The 19,882-nt window shown below is 36.3% G+C and overlaps 2 pseudogenes across 2 annotated transcripts in view; both read right to left on the bottom strand.

Annotated features, from left to right (window-relative positions):
- LOC309665059 (olfactory receptor 13C3-like) overlaps positions 1-19,882 on the bottom strand; it is a 146,224-nt pseudogene that overhangs the window by 45,931 nt on the left and 80,411 nt on the right. The gene's annotated exons all lie outside the window — the stretch shown is intronic.
- On the bottom strand, positions 6-18,459 carry LOC309665058 (olfactory receptor 13C7-like; annotated as a pseudogene). Its single transcript has one exon. The product of its transcript is annotated as an olfactory receptor 13C7-like (transcript).

Genomic DNA, 19,882 nt, shown 5'->3' with positions numbered 1-19,882 from the left:
GTGACTGGTGGGAGGGAATGGAGAAGGAAGAAGGCAGACAAATAGAGCTGAAGGGATGTCTGTCCAGGGATTCTGGCAAGAGATCCTCCCAGGAACCTCTGGGATCTCCCCCATCAAGGATTCCCCTGCGGGACCATGGGCACACACAAAGCACCAAGTACTAAGAACATACCTTCCGCCACCCAACGCTGCCACCACCTCCTTTGTTGTTTGTTTTGTTTCTCCAGCAGCATTTTTTTATGTACTCAGGGCTATTCCTAGTGGCCAGTCAGCTCTGGTAACAGAAACCAAAAACTTGTGCTATAGTGCCACCTTCTGAAAACAAAAGAAAGGCTCCTATTTACCAACTGTGGAACAATTATAATCAGAATAAACAAAGCCTTATCTAAATAACAAAGGTGTTTCCTACTTCAAATGCAGAGGCACGAGGACTTTCATCAATCACTATGAAAATATCACAATCATCCGGTACCTCAAAAAAGAAAACAACAATCTTCCAGCAACCAGACCTGGGAATATTGTGATCTGACGCCTGTTAGAATGGCTATCATCAAGAAGACAGTAGACAACAGGTGCTGGCAAGGATGTAGTGAAAAGGAAACCTTATACACTGTTGGTCAAAATGTAAGTTGGTCCAACCACTATGGAAAACAATACAGAGGTTCCTCAAAAAATTAAAAATAGATCTACCATGCAATCCTGCAATTCCACTTCTGGGTGTATACACAAAAGAAATGAAAATAGGATTCTGAAGAGATTTATGCACTCATGTTTATCACAGCATTATTCATAATAGCCAAAATATGGAAACAACCCAAATGCCCATCAATGGTTGAATGAGTTAAAAACAGATATATATACACCATGGAATATTATTCAGCCCTGTGAATGAAGGTTATTCTGCCATTTGTGACAGCACAGATGGACCTTGAGCACATTATGCTAAGTGAGATAAGTCAGAAAGAGAAAAACAAGCCCTGTATGATATCATTTATATGTGGAATCTTAAAAAAATCAAATTTGTGAAAAACAGAATAAAATGGTCGTTATCAGGAGATAATGGGTGGTGAGATAAGATGAATAGTGTGAAGTGTAAAAACCTGTAGGGAGTAGTAAGTAAGCCATAGAATCTAATGCTCAGTATAGTGAATATATACAATAATATATTGTATTTATTGTAATTATGTAATCTGATAAATAGTGCTACAACAACCTCTTTACAATATATAAATGTATCAAAGTAACACGCTGTACACGTTAAATTGACACAATGTTACATGTCAAACATTCCATTAAAAAGTATTTTAAAATCCAAGATTTAAAGGCTTAGAAAAAAGAATCAAGGACCTGGAGACCAAATCAAAAGGCGTAACACACATGTAATTGGTATACCAGAAAGAAAGGAAATAAAGATAACATCAGAAATCACTGAACTACAAAATAGGCAAAATCCTCAACAAAATATTTGCTAACTGAATTCAGTAATATGTTAAAAGAATCATATACCATGTTCAAGTGGGATTTATTCCAGGGTGCAAGGATGGTTCAACATCTGCAAATCAATCAATATGACATACCACATTAACAAAATGAAGTATAAATTCATATGACGATCTCAATATATGAAGAAAAAGCATTAGACAAAATTCAATATCAATTTATGATAAATACTCTCAACAAAGTGTGTATAGAGGAAACATATCTCAATATAATAAAGGCCATGTGTGACAAGACCATAGCTAACACCTTACCCAATGGTGAAAAGCTAAAGCTTTTTCTTTAAGATCAGGAACAAGACAAAGATGTCCACTTTGCCACTTTTATTCCACATAGTACTGGAAGTCCTAGTTAGAGCAACTAGGCAAGAAAAAGAAATAAAAGGCATCCAAATTGGAAAGAAGTAAAATTGTCTCTACTTGAATACAACATGATATTATACATAGAAAACCCTAAAGACTTCACCAAGAAAAATGTTAGAATAAACAAATTCAAAAAGTTGCAGGACACAAAATCAATAGTGTAGAAAAATCAGTTGTGTTTCTATGCACTAACAATGAACTATCAGAAAGAGAAAGTAAGAAAACAATCCCATTTACAACTGCATCAAAAAAATAAAATACATTGAAATAAATTTGACCAAGGAAGTGAAAGATTGGCACACTGAAAACTATAAGACATTGATGAAAGAAATTGAAGAAGACACAAATAAATGTAAAGATATTCCGGGCCCATGGTTTGGAAAAATTTATATTGTTAAAATGTTCATGCTACCCAAAGCAATCTACAAGATTGAATGTAATCCCTATCAGATTCCAATGGCATTTTTCACAGAAATAGAAAACAAATTCTAAAATTTGTATGGAACCACAAAAGACCCCAAATAATGAGAGCTTAAGGCCATTTAAAATAGCACCCAAAATACTAAAGAATAAACTGAATTTATTTAGGAATAAGACCTCTACACCAAAACTACAAAACTTTCTGGGAGAATTTAAGACCAAAATAAGTAGATAGATATATCATATTGATGAATTTACATAATAGCATTGTAAAACTAATTCTCCTCAAATTTATCTTTAGAATCAACATAATCCCAGTCATAACCCCAGCAGCTTTTAATGTAGAAATATATAAGCTGATCCTATATTTTATATGAAAAATCTTGACTTTCCCACAAACATCATTATGAGATTATATTATGTTCTGTTCTGTTTGTTTTGACCAAAAGGTAATTTTGGAGGAATGTAGCATGGAAGGAAAAGGTCTAAACACAACAGTGCATGTCTAAGAAACTATAAATATTTCATTAGCATCTCACTAAGAAAGAAGCCTTAATGACCTATATGGGAAAAGAATCTAAAAAAGAGTGGATATATGTATACTTATAACTGATTCACTTTGCTGTACAGCAGAAAGTAACACAACATTGTAAATCAACTATACTGCAATAAAAATTTTTTAAAAAAAGAAAAGAAAAGAAGCCCTTAGAATCCACTAACATCCCAGACTGGTAGAAATTGCGAAACAGTATTTCTGAGCAACTCTACTCTGTGACAAGGGCCACAATATCTCTTATCCAAACTAGGATACTTCTGAGACTGAAACAGGGTATTTTTAACAATTATACTAGGACAACCAGCATAAACTTGGATCACTGCATGCAAATCATATTATATGGTCATCCACAGATTATGCTATCAATAAAATTTTAAATAACATTCTTATCCTGGTGTTAGTAGCATATTTCATTGACCAAAGGCCAGTAATAGTCCCTTTAGCTCAGGTCCTTGCCCCTTGATATCACTGAGGTCTGTTTTAGAAGACTAAAGAGCCTTTCTTTATCATGTGTGTCACACAAAAAAGTCTGAAACACAAGAGCTGATATCCAGGTTTTTTTACAAATCCGTATCTGTGGATAAATGATGCATTTTCATTCCACACAGAAAGAGTCTTGTTAGGCAAGACACAGTAGAGCAATTTAAAAGAAATCTGACAATCCAGAAATCCTTGGCTTCATTTGAAACTACCACATTTTTTTCTCTAATAAAGGCAGCAATATGTGTGGATTTATAAAAATAATCTATGTCATTTGTGCACATATTAGATATGTTCTTTTGTATGACCAAGGAAAAGGCTAATTATTCTCTATTGGTCCATATCCATTATCCCAGCTTAAGTTTCTTAAACCCAGGATGAGCATGTCTGTAAGCAGAATTGGGCAGAAGAATCCTCTCTTGCACTTAACACCCTCATGAGGAGCTTTTTTCCAAAGAATATTACAGGAAAACCAGAGCAGTGTGTCTCTCTTCTAAGAATAAGTGTCAAGCAGGAGCCAAGCAAGACTTTAAGAGATTCAACTACGTGGGAGTATAAGGAAGTCTTAATTCTCAATTCACAAAATCCTTATATTGGGTACATCTTATTAGCCCTTCTAATTATTTATTCATGGTTAAAATACATTCCCTCTACCCTCATTAAATAAAGCACCTGAGCCTTGTTCTGATTCCCGTCATCCTTTCAACATGCCTCATGGATCAAGTCCCTATTTTCCTTTGAAAATGTTGTTCTACTGTGCTCTTCACCTGGGATATCTGTCCTCTACTTTCCACTTGGAGAAATATTACTTATCCTTCAAACCCAGGTAAAATGTTATTATTTACTCGTGGAAGATTTGTTTCTGTGATTTTACTGTTTTTAGTTTTATAATAGGTTTTATCACAGTGTATAACTGTTTCATTACCCCCATTTCTGCCATGGGATGGAACACTACTAAAGAGCAAGATGCAAAGCCTATTCGTCTTTTTACTTTTCCATTCCTTAGTAAAATGTATTGACTCCACACCCTGAGGGTTTGGGTCTTTGAGTGAAAAAATATGTCTTGAACATCACTTTTGAATGTTTTTCTTCTCAGAAGTATCATAAACTCTTCCAAGTAGCACATAAAATCAAATTACACCTGGCAGTAAGCAAAAATTCACTTCTTCTATTTAATAGGAGTGAATCTCTCATTTTCGCAATAGAAATATTATATTTTTGTCTGTGACTTTATTTTCAATTATTTTATCTTTTCGTTCACCTTAGCATGATAAATGCATCTCTCCACTGGTATATTCTATATTCAGTTGAATAGCCAAATTCAATAAATCAATCAAATAAACAACAAGTATCCTATTTAGTGGGCTCCTTTTAGACCTAAAAGCATTTATAGAAACTGTGGTTTATTACTAGGCTATAGTGGGACACAGAATATATAAAGGATCTAGACCCACTCAGGGGGGATCAAGATGGTGGAGTAGGAAGATGTGGAGCTCACCTCCCCACACAAACACATCAAAAATATCGGGTTGGCCAAAAAGGTCGTTCAGGTTTTTCCCTAACATCTTACGCAAAAACCCGAACAACCTTTTTGGCCAATCCCATACTTCTACATGTGGAACAACTCTCACAGAAAACCAACTGGAAACTGGCCAAAGATCTCTTATACAACCAAAGCTACAAAAAAGATCCGCACATAACTGGGTAGGAGACGTTGGCTTGCTAGCAATCAGAGAAGAGAGAGACCTTTGCTGACAGCTGCCACCTCACTGCACTTCCCAGCCCAACACTCAAGTCAGGAAGGGCTGCTGGTATGCTTGGTGGCTAGGCACTGAATATCGGGCGAACCAGCCCTGGGAGAGGACTCGGTCTAGCTGCAAGGAGAGAGCCTGAAGGGCCTGAGGTATGGCCCAGGCTGAATCTCAGAGCCCATTGTCAGCGTGCACAAAGCAAGGGCAGACCATGGGTGGGTCTGGCAGCAGTGGATGTTGTTGGTGCTCACACCGGGTGGTATCACAGAATCTGTCAGACAGCCCCTGGAAAGGAGTACCCAGTGGCTCATTTCCTGGCAAGGGCACTCCAGTTCCACCCACACCATACCCAGCTTGGAGCCAGACCTGAGGAGGACGGGTCCTGAGAGAACACTGCCACAGAGACAGCCCAGGCCCCAGGAGGCAGCACAACTATCTTGATTCCTACAGCCACAGCACTCTGTCCCCCGAACCACCTAGCACTACGTCAGGGTCAAACACAAGAAAGAAAGGGCCATGACCTCAGGCTGCTTCTAAACATCTGCATCAGCAGTGCATAGGCTCACTGTGACCAAACAGGGCCTCACTTGCTTCAGTGCTCACCTCCTTTGGGACAGAGCACACACTTAAGGGCAACAGAGCCTTAAAGAAACAGACCCTCAAGGCTTTTACTCTAATAACTGGGGAGCAGACTCCACCTCCAACAAGGCTGTGACAGCCATGAAGCAAAGAGGAGGTGCTGCCCAACATCCAGTGCAGGCTCTGGACACCACAATACCAATCATACCCCCTCTATCAAGGGGATAACATCCAGCACACTCTGAGAAAAAGCATGGCTAGCACCCATACCACAAACAGCCTTTGCACCAAAAATACTGGACTCACATAGTCTACATAGGGATGCTCACACATAAAAACACCCCTTCAAGACCACAGTAGATTACTGTTTCTCCTAAATTCATGGAGACAGAGATAGTTAAGTGGAATGAAAAAGCAGAGGAGCTACTCCCAATTAAAAGAACAAGAGAAATCCCTTGAAAGAACACATAATGAACCCGACCTCAACAGCCTACTAGATCCTGAGTTCAAAAAGGAAGTAAAAAAAAAAAAAAAGCTAAAGGAATTAAGAAAGATTATCAATAGAAATGCAGATCACTGTAACAAGGAATGAGAAACTATACAGAGGAACCAATCAAAATTAGACAATTCAATTGTTGAAATAAAAACCAATCTAGAAGCAATGAATAGAAGACAAAATCATGCAAAATGAACAAGTGATCTGGAAGACAGAATAATGGAAATCACCCAATCACAACAGCAGACAAATGAAAAAAAAAAAAAAAAAAAGAAAGCAACATATAAGATCTATGAAATAATATAAAGTGTGCCAACCAAAGCATAATGGGTTCCAGAAGGAGAAGAAAGAGAGAAGGGGATTGAAAATGTATTTGAAGAAATTATGGCTGAAAACTTTCCAAATCTAAAAAATGAAACCTATAACCAGGTGAAGGAATCACTGAGGGTCCCAAAGAAGATGAACCCAAACAAACCCACTTCAAGACATATCATAATTAATTAAAATGGCAAAAGTTAAAGATAAAGACAGGATGTTAAAGGTAGCAAGAGAAAAACAAAGAGTCAGTTACAAGAGAACCCCCATAAGGCTATCAGCTGATTTCTCTGCAGAAACTTTTCAGGCCAGAAGGGAGTGGCATAATATATTCAAAGTCCTGAAAGGGAAAAACCTGCACTCTAGGATACTCTATGCAGCAAAATTATAATTTGGAATATGAGGAGAGATAAAGAATTTCTCAGACAAGCAAAAATTAAAAGATTATAGTAATACTAAACACAACCTAAAAGAAATATTATAAGGTCCTCTCTAAATAGAAAAGAAGCAAGAGGCTATAGGAAAGGGAAAATCACAGTAGAAAAGGCAAATATACAAAAGGACTAAAGATCACTCTAATAATCTAGTACATAGATTTTTAAAAATCACAAAAAATTTGTAAAAGCGATAATAACTACAATTAACAGCAACAGGATGAACATGAACATGTAAAATAGGACATCAAAATCACAAAATTTGGGGGAGGGGAGTAAAAAAATGTAGATCTTTCAGAATGTGTTTGAATTTATATTACTATTATTCTGAAGCAAGTAGATATAGTTATGGGTTAACTTGAACCACTTGAAAACTAGGGTAACCACAAATCATACAATAGATTCACAAAAAACAAATTAAAAAAAAAAAGGAACTCAAGCATAATACAAAAGAAAACCATCAAACCACAAAAGGAAAAACAAAAAGAAGAAAAAATAAACAAAGAAGAACTACAAAATCAACTGGAAAACAAGGTTTAAAATGGTAATAAGTACATATCTATCAATAATTACTTTCAATGGCATTGGACTAAATGCTGGGGTCAAAAGACATAGGGTGGAAGACTGGATAGAAAAAACAAGAACCTACAATATGCTACCTACAAGAGACTCATCTTAGGGCAAAGGACACACAGATTGAAAGTGAGGGGATGGAAAAAGATATTTTATGGAAATGGAAATGACAAGAAAGCAAAGGTAGAAATACTCATATGAGACAAAATAAACTTTAAAACAAAGTCCATAATGAAAGACAAAGGATACTATATAATGATAAAGGGATCAATACAAGAGGATATTACACTCATTACATACATGTACACAATATAGGAGCACCTAAAACAAATACTAACAGACTCAAAGGGAGTAATTGACAGGAATACAATAATAGTAGGAGACTTTAACACCCCATGGACATCAATGGACATATCTTCTAGGCAGAAAATCAAGAAAACAGCAGAGATCCTAAAAGACACAATAGATCAGATGGACTTAATTGACATCTACAGGACACTACTCCAAAAAAAAAAAAAAAAAAAAACAGAATACACATTCTTTTCAACTGTGCATGGACAACACACTAGAACAGAAAACAAGTCTCAACAAATTTAAGAGAACAGAAATTTATTTCAAGCATCCATTCTGACCACAACAGTATGAAACTAGAAATCAACCACAGAAAGAAAAATTGGAAAAAATGAATACATGGAGACTAAATAACATGCTACTAAAAAAACAATGGGTCAACAATTAAACCAAAGAAGGAAAGAGAAAATACCTCAAGACAAATGACAATGAAAACACAACCTTACAAAACTGATGGGATGCAGCAAAAGCAGTTCTCAGAGGGAAGTTCACAGTGATGCAGGATCTAGTCCCTGCTATTGAGAAATCAATGAATAAAAATAATTCAATAATATTTCCCATTTCTCTAGTACTTTAAAATTTTCAAACATTTTCACATAAAGGATTGCATTGTATAGTCACCTCACACTGACCAAGCGATCTGTTGAAGTTGGATATTAATAATTATAAAACTCAGAGAATGGTTGAATTCAGAGATTGTCTAAGGCCATACTATGTGACTCCAGGTTGCCTTATAATGTTCCTTACATTTTCATACATGAAGATATTTGTAAACACAAATGAATACACGTAGAACAATGTGAATACTGAACAGTTGAAGGGAAAATACTACAGAGTATAGGGATTAGTCAGTGACATAAAAACATACAGTAAGTACCTAGTGAAGTTTAAAACCAAGAAAGGAAGAGAAATATAAGGAAAGAATGAAGGAAGAAGCTTGCATTCAGGAGTCAAATTGGTCCTCTGTATCACATGAAGTATTTAAACAATACCATTCTCAAACAAAGCAAAATAGACTTTAGTACATGATTAGAGGCATTTTTTCTCAGACTTAGGTGCTGGGAAGATCTTCCACTAAGGAAAAAGGACTACAAGCCCTGGGAAAGATGCAGAGGTAAATATATATAGTCAGTATTCTTCTCTCCTTATATCAGAGCTAACTCTGGTAAAGCCTGGAAGTTTTTCTACACCTGTGGAATGTTGCCATTCATGTTACTTTTTCTTCTCTGTTGCCTCTGTTAGTTAAAGTAAAACTTTAAGTGAAAGGATCATGAAAGTTATTTGAGAAAACTTGTTCCATAACCAATCAGGATGGGAATTAAAACTCCAAGGAACTGGGTAGGTCTCAGTAATCTGAAACCTACAGGAAGGAAAACAAGGTAAGGGCTAGTGGCTGGCCAAGAAATGTGAAACTGCCCTGGGAATTAGTGCCAAAGTGATCCTTCTAAAACACCAATCCAAAAGCATCAGTCTCTTTCTTATAACGCTTACTGTATTCTATAGTCCACCTTAGTGGTTTTAAAACTTTTCCTAGCAACTTTTATTTTTTTTCCAAATAAAATATTACGTGGAACCTCAGAGCATATAAAACAGACAGAAGCAGAGCTAGCTAGAGGGTTAGGGATATCAGAGATCTGACTTCTTGGAATGTCCTGTTCTACCCATACTCCTTCAGCCCAATAAAGACCCAACATACTATGAATACAAACAAAGGATCCAGCTTAGAAGATAGTGGAGACGGAAAAGCTGTGAATATTCTTTAATGTTTCGTCCCAAATTCATGTCAGTCTATATTCCACAAGACTGTGTACCCCTTGGTCATGTTTTTGTTTTTGTTTCCATGTTGTTTAGTTGTTTTGGTATTGCCAATAGGTAGCATAATGCCTGAAACAAAACAGATATTCAGTAGATACTGGTTGATTGAATAATTGAATTAAGGAAGAGATGACTCAGTGAATGAATGGAAAGCTCATATTCTACAGGAAATTCATGTAACTGCAGAAATACCTAATCTGTGACACTCTAAGCCCATTATCACAATGTTCTCAGGGAAGTGGACAACCACAGTCTCTAGAAACTAAGTAATTTTTATGTCACTTAACAGTAATCATCATTTTCATTCAAAGATGTCACTGCTCATCTGTTGAAACACAAGATAGACCAAATTTCCCCATCAGATGGGGCATCTGCACTAAGCCTCACATTGCCTCAGATAGCTCTGCACAGAAGTATGCTTGCCAGATTGCAGCCAAAAGGATATCAGCCCTAGGAAAAATAGCATCATTTTTTTCTACTCTTGCCTCTAATGTATACATAGCCAAAAGTGGTCATCCCTCTCTAAGGTCAAACACTACCCTGTGATGAATTATTTAATGTTGAGTTTATATAGCACTCTGACACTTAACAAGGCACTTTCTACTTTACCTTCCTAAGAAAGATATGAGACTAGAAAACTGATGCAAATAGAGGATAAGAAGTTAAACTAGTTACAAGGTACTTCTGTTCACATAAGATTACAGAATTCATCATCCCAGAGTTAAACTATAATAAATTCTGTGAAGGTGGGTGGTTTGGATGAGAATCCTTTTACCCATAGATTTCTTTCCCTTTTTTTCTTTAAGCCAGTCATAAAGAATATAGGCCCCAGATTTCTCTCACATTTAGATGCTAGGAACAGAAAAATGAGAATTTCAAGAATTAATGATACTACCAACCCTCACATTTACTTTGGAACTCCAGGTGAGAACTAGTCCTGCATTCAGAGTAAATGAATTGTTTTTTAAAAAAGCAACATTCACATTTCCTCTGAGGAGCATTTCCGACAGAGTATATTCTTCACAGCTGCCTTCACATCTTTGTTCCTCAAACTATAGATGAGGGGGTTGAGCATAGGAGTCACGACACCATAGAAGAGACAGATGATTTTGTCTGTGACTTGTACTTTGTCTGCACCAGAGAAGTCTTTAGCCTTGAGTTTTGCATACATGAAAAGGATGGTTCCATAGAATATAATCACCACTGTGAGGTGGGCAGAGCAGGTGGAAAAGGCTTTAAGCTTTCCCTCTGCAGAAGGAATCCTCAGGATGGTGGAGAGAATGAAAACATAGGAAACAAAAATGAAAAGTACTGGAACCACAAGAAAAATCATATTAGCAACAACCATGCTAATAACATTTATGGAGATATCAGCACAGGCCAATTTTAAGACAGCCAAGATTTCACAAGTAAAATGATTAATGACATTGTCCCCACAGAAAGGAAGCTAGCTGCATGGCAAGAGACATTTGCAACACAGAATTGACACCCCCTGCAATCCAGGACCCAGCAGCCATAGGCACATACGAATTCTTGCTCATAATGACGGGGTATCTCAGAGGGTTACAGATGGCCACATAGCGGTCAAATGCCATCATGCTTAGAAGGACACACTCTGTGGCTCCCATAGCAAAGGAGAGAAACATTTGCACTCCACACCCAGAGAAGGAAATGGTTCTCTGTGAAGCTAAGAACCTGCTGAGAAATAAGGGAATAGAAGAACTGGTGTAGCAAATATCCAAGAATGATAAGTTACTGAGGAAAAAGTACATGGGGGTGTGCAGGTGAGAGTCACAGACACAATGATGATGACTCCATTTCCCAACAGGATCACCAGGTACATAAATAGCACCAGCAAGAAATAAATGGCCTCAAGCTCTGGGTAGCCAGAAAGCCCCAGTGGGACAAATTCTGTAACAGAAGACTGATTGGTCTTTTCCATGTTAATATTTTCTTTCACCAAAAGGAGTTCTGCAGCAGCCAGAATACATGTGCATCTGTTACCGCAGTGTTTGTAAGAGTTGTTTGCACCCTTAAGTGGCTTCCCTTATGGGTAATGTGGACCTATAATTGGATACACAGATAGCATAAGAACATGTTACAATACTCTAAGCTAAGATCAGTTAGACTTTTAGAACACATGAAGGAGGCTTTAACTCCAAAAAAGTATGCTCTTGTTAGAAAACAGATTCAGAACACATACAACTGGGTTAGAATTGTGTATCTCACTTACATTATGAATTTGAAATTATTGTGAATGCAATATCACCATAACATTTTGACCAAACAATCCAAAACACAACTAATGTTAGCCTTAGCAAAAATAACTGTTCTGCAGTTACTAAAACATAATGGTTAGCTGTAAATCCTGATTCAACAGTAATTTAACCTCAGTGGCAGCATTGTTTTGTGGCTAGAAGAACAAACTGAAAAGACACATTTTTAGAGAAATGATATTTGGTTATTTCTAATTTGGGGAGAAATATATACCTGAGATATCCTAAGAATATTAATCAAAGGCATTAGTAATGATTATAAAAGAAAATATAGTTAGATAAAATTACTCTTCTTAGTCTTTTTCAGTACAAATTGGGACATGTAGGTAACTCTACTGTCCTGCCTGATAATGAATGACACGTTGATCTCAGAAAACTCTAGTGCACATGTCCCAATCTACAGTCAAAACAAAAATAAATGTATAAACTAAGAAATTTAAGTGACAGGGGATTTACTCTTTTACCTCCAGGTATGAGAAAATACATATTATCTTCTCCCTGCATAGAAATCAGCTGCTTCCGCTCTAACAGCTGCTCTGCTTATCTTCCTCTCACTGCATATTCAGAAAATCCATAATAGAGAGGGGTGAGTCATTCAAAAATATTCTTAAGCATTAGCGATACATTACAATTACCTGTATCCCCACTTACTGGAATATAGAGTATTTCTATATTAAAGTGCCAGAAACAGAAGTAGCCTTACTTTTTAATGAGATTGCAGGTCTCATAAATTCCATCCCAGTAAATTCAGTAAGATAACTATAAGAAGAACTATCTGCTTCTCACTTTTCATTAATATCAAGTAGCTGCCATTGCTACATTGTAAAAAGAAAAAAAACGCAATTAACCACTAGCAAAATAGAACTGACTTCCAGTAAAATGAAAGTTGGGGCTTTTTACAGTCATTTCGCTAATAGAGGATCCCTTAAAGGATTAGCCAGTGGAGCACCAAACAACTTAAAGTCATTGCTGCTTTAAGGATATTTCTAATCCCAAAAGCAATTTAAAGTTCACAATGTAGTTTGGATAGAATTTAGAAAATTTCTAGTACTTTTGGGATGAAGTCCCTTAGAAGTAATTAAAACAAAGTTGTTAATACAATTTAATTAAGGTGGAACTCACAAAAAACATAAATCTTCTGACCTTACACCCGCTGGGAAGACCAAATTTAGAACTGCTCTCCAGGTAAAATGGTCAAGACATAGAAATTAGAATTAACTATATCTGATGGAAAGATGTAGCAGTAATTTGTGACACTTAGGTCAAAATGATACTTGTTCTTAATAAAGTATCTGCTAATCACCTTTATTTTGACCTCTAAATCCTGGAGGCTCAGAACCCATAAGCTTCATTCCGGTCTCACTGGCCTCTCTAAACAACCAGAATCATGTGCACAGTCATTTTAATTTTGCTCACTCAGGCCCTCTGTTCAAATACACGCACAATACCCCCAAATTTATCCAACCTGTCCTTCAGTCATGCCCACACTGGCATGACACAATACAGAGCAGACCACATCAACAATTTCCATGATGTGAGCAAACCACACTTTACTTATGAACAGGAAAAGATGTTCCAACTTGAAGTGGATAATTATTATGACACTTGCCATGACTACCTTTTGAAATCAATATCAACCCTTGAAGATTTCAATCATTTTACTCAGATGTTGTAAAATACTCTTCCAGCATGGAAACAAGTGAAAACATCATGTGTAATTTTTAAAAGAAGGGAATAAAATTTGACAACAATGCTTTTTTGTCAGTGGACAATAGTTTTAAAAAGTCGTTGAGCAACATAATCCTAAACAGTGGGAAAGCAACTTATGTCATGAAAGATGGTATTATATGCTTCAAAAAATCAAATTTGAAGAGCAGTTCTCGGAGTTGTGAACTTTATGTGACTACTTTTTCAGTATACTGGCTCATAATGCAAATGTTGGACATGTTTTCTCATTAATGAATGTTGAGTAGACAAAGGAATTAAATAGTTTTGATGTGACCACAGTAAAAGCCATATTACAATACAAATGGAAGATAGTCTGTAACTGCAAGGAGTTTTATAAGCAAATTACGCAAGACAAAGAAATGTTAAGTAGAGCCATATATTTATAGAAATATAATTAAAGAGGTATGTAGTATAGATACTTATAATTCAGTCCAGATAAACAAGTAATTTTTAGTACAAATATTTCCTATACAATACTTTTCTTCTTTCCCAGTGTACATATGGGAAGGCAATTAGAAATAATTCAAATTTAACTGGGCACCATCTATTTTTATTTGCTAGCCTAGCAACCCTAACTTCATGTGGCTAGGATTCACAGGGAATCCAGTCCAAGCCTGGCTTGTCCCACCCAGCACCACGGCCAGTTCTGGCCATTCCCAGGCAATGGAGCGAGTCCTGCACTCTCTCCAGGTATCTGAGCAGCACTACACACAATAATACTGTGAAGCAATATTATTTTCAAAACGTTCAAATGAGAAACAGAAAGACAGTATTCAGTGTATTTCCCTGAACCACTCTGATAAATACAGCTTGTATATCTGTTGTCTCAAGTGTACTCAGCCACCACATAAATATCACCTACAGCTATGATACATATATATATATATATATATATATATATATATATATGGCTGTCCCTTCCAGGACACATATTGTAAGAGGAAACATTTAAGATGTACTAATACGAAACTCATGATCAAGTACCGCTCTTCAACATTTCTAAGTCCTAAACTATCATCTTGTCATCTCCCTTCCTGGTTTCATTCAATTCAGTGTGTACTAATTGAGGACTCCTTGTTCTAGGAACCAGGTCTGCTTCTTCTCTAGATCCCATGAAATTACTTTAGTCCTCTGCTAAGTACTATAGCCCATTACAAACACGGCAAGCTGATGTCTAGGGTTTTAATATCTGGGGTCGAATCCCCTAATGTCAACTGCCCATCTATCCTCCAGAGATTGCCCTGGATTCTCCATTCACGCTGCTCTCCCTCAGGCTAGGCCACACATCATTCCATGCTTCTCCCTGGAGGGGTTGGCATACGCTGCTCGAGTTCCCTAACTCCCAGGTCCCTCTGTATCTCTTAGTTATTGATGGCATTCAAATACCATCTTCTTGTCCCTTTACCAGGAAGCTGGTACACCTGTCCATTTCAATCCATCTAAAGACAAACTAACCATGTAATTAGGTATCAGTCACTTAATCTGGCTCACGCCTCTTCTGTTCCCTAAAATAATGTACTCTATTTAAATACAGCTATATTTTATATGAATTGTGAACAAAATTTTGATTTCATGATAGGCCTTCATCACCTTAAAGTTAGATAAAGGCAATGTTTTCATACATTTTTATTGAATGGGCACAGAACCTTATCTAGATCCTCAGCCTAAAATTTATCTAAATTGTTAATATTAGCCATAATACAGCTACACTGTGATCAGTATGTTAACTCATTTAATCATGAGAATCTCTCACAGTCTCATTATCATTTTCTCTCTTGCCTGTTTCTCTAACAGGTGGGTTTTGTACATGGCAGAAAAGAATCTATCAAGACAGAAGAGTGACAGATTGATGGAATAGTAGAAGGCAACAAGTAAATACCAATTAGCCCATTATATAAGAAACAGAACAGGGACATCATATGGGGTCAGTTATCTAGATTTTGAATGGAATATCTCCAACACTAAGCAGTGGAAGGATCCGAGTTGTGGTTAAAACAAAACAAAACAAAAAAACACTACCAATCAATAAATTTGGTTGAGATAGCAAGAGATGGAGGCAAGGGAAAAATAAATATAGCACAGATCAATCTAACTTAACTCAGTTCCAATATAGGTCTCCGTATGAGGACTGTTTCTTAATAAATTTTTAATCTAATTAATCATCAATAAACAACTTATTATGAAGGTAATATATTTCCAGTTTTTGCAGAGAGCAAACTAGCATAATCTTTTGACTTCTTCCCCACTCAAACATGGAAATGACATAGAAATAAGAATAAAAATATATCAACCTGAAGAATAGAATGAAACTGGAAGAAACCCAAGGAAACAGAACATAGCCACTGACAAGAAATAGATTGTGGGAGTAGTTTTGAGTAGAGTTCTTCCTTCTCTGTTGCACTGCCATGAGGAAATTATGCTTGACCCTTCTGTAATCCTCACAAGCAAAGGTACATAAGGCAACATGAGAGTGGTCCAGAGCTAAGAAGAGTTGAAGAGTGAATAACTCACTACAGGTGCACACAAAGCAGCCTGCTTACCTAGGGAGTTCCCTCTTTCTGTCTCATCTCACTACACAAGATGAAATAATTTTACCAATGAAGAAAAGGACTTAGAAGAACAGCATCCAGGAAGAGGTGAAGGATAAGTACCCTAAGAGTTAGGGTTTCCAGATGAGCAACCATATTTGCACATACCCCAAGTGTAGTACAATGGGCTCTCTACTTTTGTACTCACCTGAAGTAGCACAAGTTAGGGCCTGGACTTTTGCCTTTTCCGTATAAGGTACACATTACTGACCAAGGTACCTCAGAGGAAAACAAATTCTATAGAGAAGAATAATGTGATAAATGTTGAACACAACTTTTATAAAAGAAAGATAATAAAATGTGCAACCCAAGATCACATGAGGCAGAATTCATTGAACAAGAGAGAGCAAAAATTTTGATAGAGCAAAATAAATATCCTTGATGAGATAAGGAAGTATATTCATGGCATAAAGCAGAAATAAGCAGTTACCAAAAAAATAATCATATGGTAATACTGGGTATTAAACATTTAACAGTTGAAATAAGAAACTCAATAAATGGGATATATAGCAGAATGAAAACTATAACTATATGAGGCATTAAAATAAGCTTCAAATACTTTCAAGTAATTTAAATCATTCATAGAATGTTCTTTGACCATACAGATTTAAGCTAGAAAAATTTTTAAAAGAAAATATAACTAAAAATATCCCAAATGTTAGGAACTTACACATGGACCCCTAATAACGTACAGTATGAGGAAGAAATCACAACAAAAAATAAAGCTGTTTTGAATCAAATGGTTACGAAGATACTACTAAAAACTTATGGAATCCAGCTAAAGCCAGGGATCAGAAGAAAATTTACAGCCCCAAATATATTTATTAGAAAATAATCTTAGATTCTATCTCCAACTTTAAAAAAAGAACAGAAAATCATACCAACATGTTCCATACTACCCCATCTATTCTGCTATTGAGGTTACCAATGGAATTTTTTATTTATATTACTGTATTTTTCAGTTCCAAAATCTCCTTTTGGTTCTTATTTATATTTCCCATCTCTTTTCCAAGGCTTTCTATTTCTCTTCTTAGGCCTTCTATTTTTTTTCATTTGTTTCAAATGTATGCATAATTGCTCACTGAAGTATTTTATAATGCTGCTTTAAATTGCTTGTCAAATAATTCCAACAGATGTTCATCTTGTCATTGTATCTGGAGACTGTCTTTTATCATTTACATTGAGATACCTGATTCTTTGTTTGAAGAGTGATATTCATTTTTATCCTGGATATTTTATGTACTATGAGAATCTGGATCTTACTCAGATCTTCTGTTTTAGCAGCCCTCTTCTAAAACCATGCCCTTTAGGGAAGGGAGTCACTACCTCATTCATACCAGATGGGGTGGAAGTATAGGTTCACCGCATGGCCTTCATGACACAATGGGGATAGGAAAATCCATTGCCAATGGGATGTAGGGAAAGCCCTGACTTCCCACTAGTACTCTTCTGAAATCCTGTCTGGAGAGGAAGGGCACCTGCTACAGCTGGAAGAGGGTGGAAGTCTAGGCTTCCTACTTGATATTAGCTGAAGAAGAGGGGGAAGGACTACAGTATTTTTCTCTGGTGTTCGCCTGCAATATGGCAAGTATTGACAAAATGTTTTCTATCCTGCTAAGCTACTCTCCTTTTAACCCTTTGGCTACAGAGAGTAAGATTTCCTTGGTGCTTTTTTGTTTGCTCCCATTGGTGTTTCCAACTTGTAGGCTTATCTAGAATTCAATCTGAGATATATAGAAGGCAAAAAGGAAATCCAGGAAACCCACTGCCTTTTGGTTGCTTGGGTCCCAAAGGCACTAGCTGGTCTTTTTTCTCTCTACCTTTCCCAGTCTTCTTAGGCTTTTTTATATATAATATCCAGAGTTTTAGCTGTATTTAACAGAATAGGGAGAAGCGTCTGTTCCAACTTGTTTGGAACCAGAAGTCCTGTATCTATTTAAAAAGTGAATTCATTATTATAATCTTCCCTAAAAAATATTTAGCTCAAATAACTCCACCATGAATTATTTCAATCTTTTAAGAAAGATTGAAATTGAAATTTCTTTCTTTTAAGAAAGAAATAAATTCAGTTTTACACAATCTATTCACAGATAGAAAATGCAGGAAAGTTTCCCAATTCATTTTATGAGGCTAACATAAACTTCATACCAAAATCTAACAGGATTATGTTTAAAAGGAAAATTAAAAGCCTAGCTCTCATGAACACAGTTGGAAAAAATCCTCAAAAAACAATTAGTACATTGAGGGGCTTCCCTGGTGGCGCAGTGGTTGAGAATCTGCCTGCCAATGCAGGGGACACGGGTTCGAGCCCTGGTCTGGGAAGATCCCACATGCCGCGGAGCAACTGAGCCCGTGAGCCACAACTACCGAGCCTGAGCGTCTGGAGCCTCTGCTCCGCAACAAGAGAGGCCGCGATAGTGAGAGGCCCGCGCACCGCGATGAAGAGTGGCCCCCACTCGCCGCAACTGGAGAAAGCCCTCACACAGAAACGAAGACCCAACACAGCCAAAAATAAACATAATAAATAAATAATAAATAAAAATTTAAAAAAACCAAAAAACAATTAGTACATTGAATGAAGTGTTATATAAAAGGAACAATAGCTTACAATTAAGTGGAGTTAATTCTAGAAATGTAAGAGTGGTTTAACATCCAAAAATCAAACAGTAAAATTATAGTAATATTATTAAAAAGAAATATCATGTAATAACATTCACGGAGGCAGAAAACTATTGTAAAATTATTGTTCTTTGTTTTTAACCTTATGGAACAAGTTTCACTTTGCCTTGTCTTACATTTATGTAATTAGCTATCTGAAAGCAAGAACCTTGCTTTTTCATCTCTGTACATCCTCACAATTTTGACATCAAAATTTAGTGAGAGATCTTTCACATAATCAGATCTCAAATAGGAATAAAAGAAATATAACAAATGTTTATAATGTTATTAAAGTACTGTTGTCCATTACTTTTTCCAAATTATTCATACTAACTTCTTGCCTCATGGTTTATCTTTTTTGTTGTTGTTGTTGTGGTTTTTTGGTTTGTTTGTTTTTGTTTCTTTCATGGTTTATCTTTTACAAATGATCTTGGGTCTCCATGTTAAAGTCACATCCCTCTTACTAATGTATATACTTTAGAGGTGCTGGTATGATATAAATGTGAATGGAATTAAAATAAGATTTGGAGCTATCACAACACGGTCAGAGAGCCAACCAACAGGATAAGTGGAGTTAGAGGAAGCAGTTGGGAAGCAATGGCAGTAATGTGTTGCCCATTCTCTTGAGGCTGGGCATCTACACCTTCAGCTATTACAGCCTTAGGTCTCCCTACTCCACCAAGGAAAAATGAACCATATTGCACTGTATTTTCCATTCTACAAAAATCGTAAGATTTAATGTTGGGAATGGGCTTTTACTCATTAGGAATAGGGAATAAAGAGAATCATTGATTCTAGTCTTTCACCATTGTCATTATTGTCAAAAGTGGAAAATTACTGTTTCACTCTCCATTTATTTTTTGTTCCCTATTTTCCATTTACAGATATTTTGAAATCAGTTAAAATTGCCTGAAAAAATAACACAGGACAATTCAAAATATACAATTATTTTTTAAAGTAGGTTAGAAAGTTAGAAATGCACTATGCTCTTGAGTTTATTATA

The sequence above is a fragment of the Balaenoptera physalus genome, assembly GCF_965194825.1.
Source record: "Balaenoptera physalus genome assembly, chromosome: 7".
Taxonomy (NCBI): Eukaryota; Metazoa; Chordata; class Mammalia; order Artiodactyla; family Balaenopteridae; genus Balaenoptera; species Balaenoptera physalus.
This window is presented reverse-complemented; position numbering and strand designations above follow the sequence as displayed.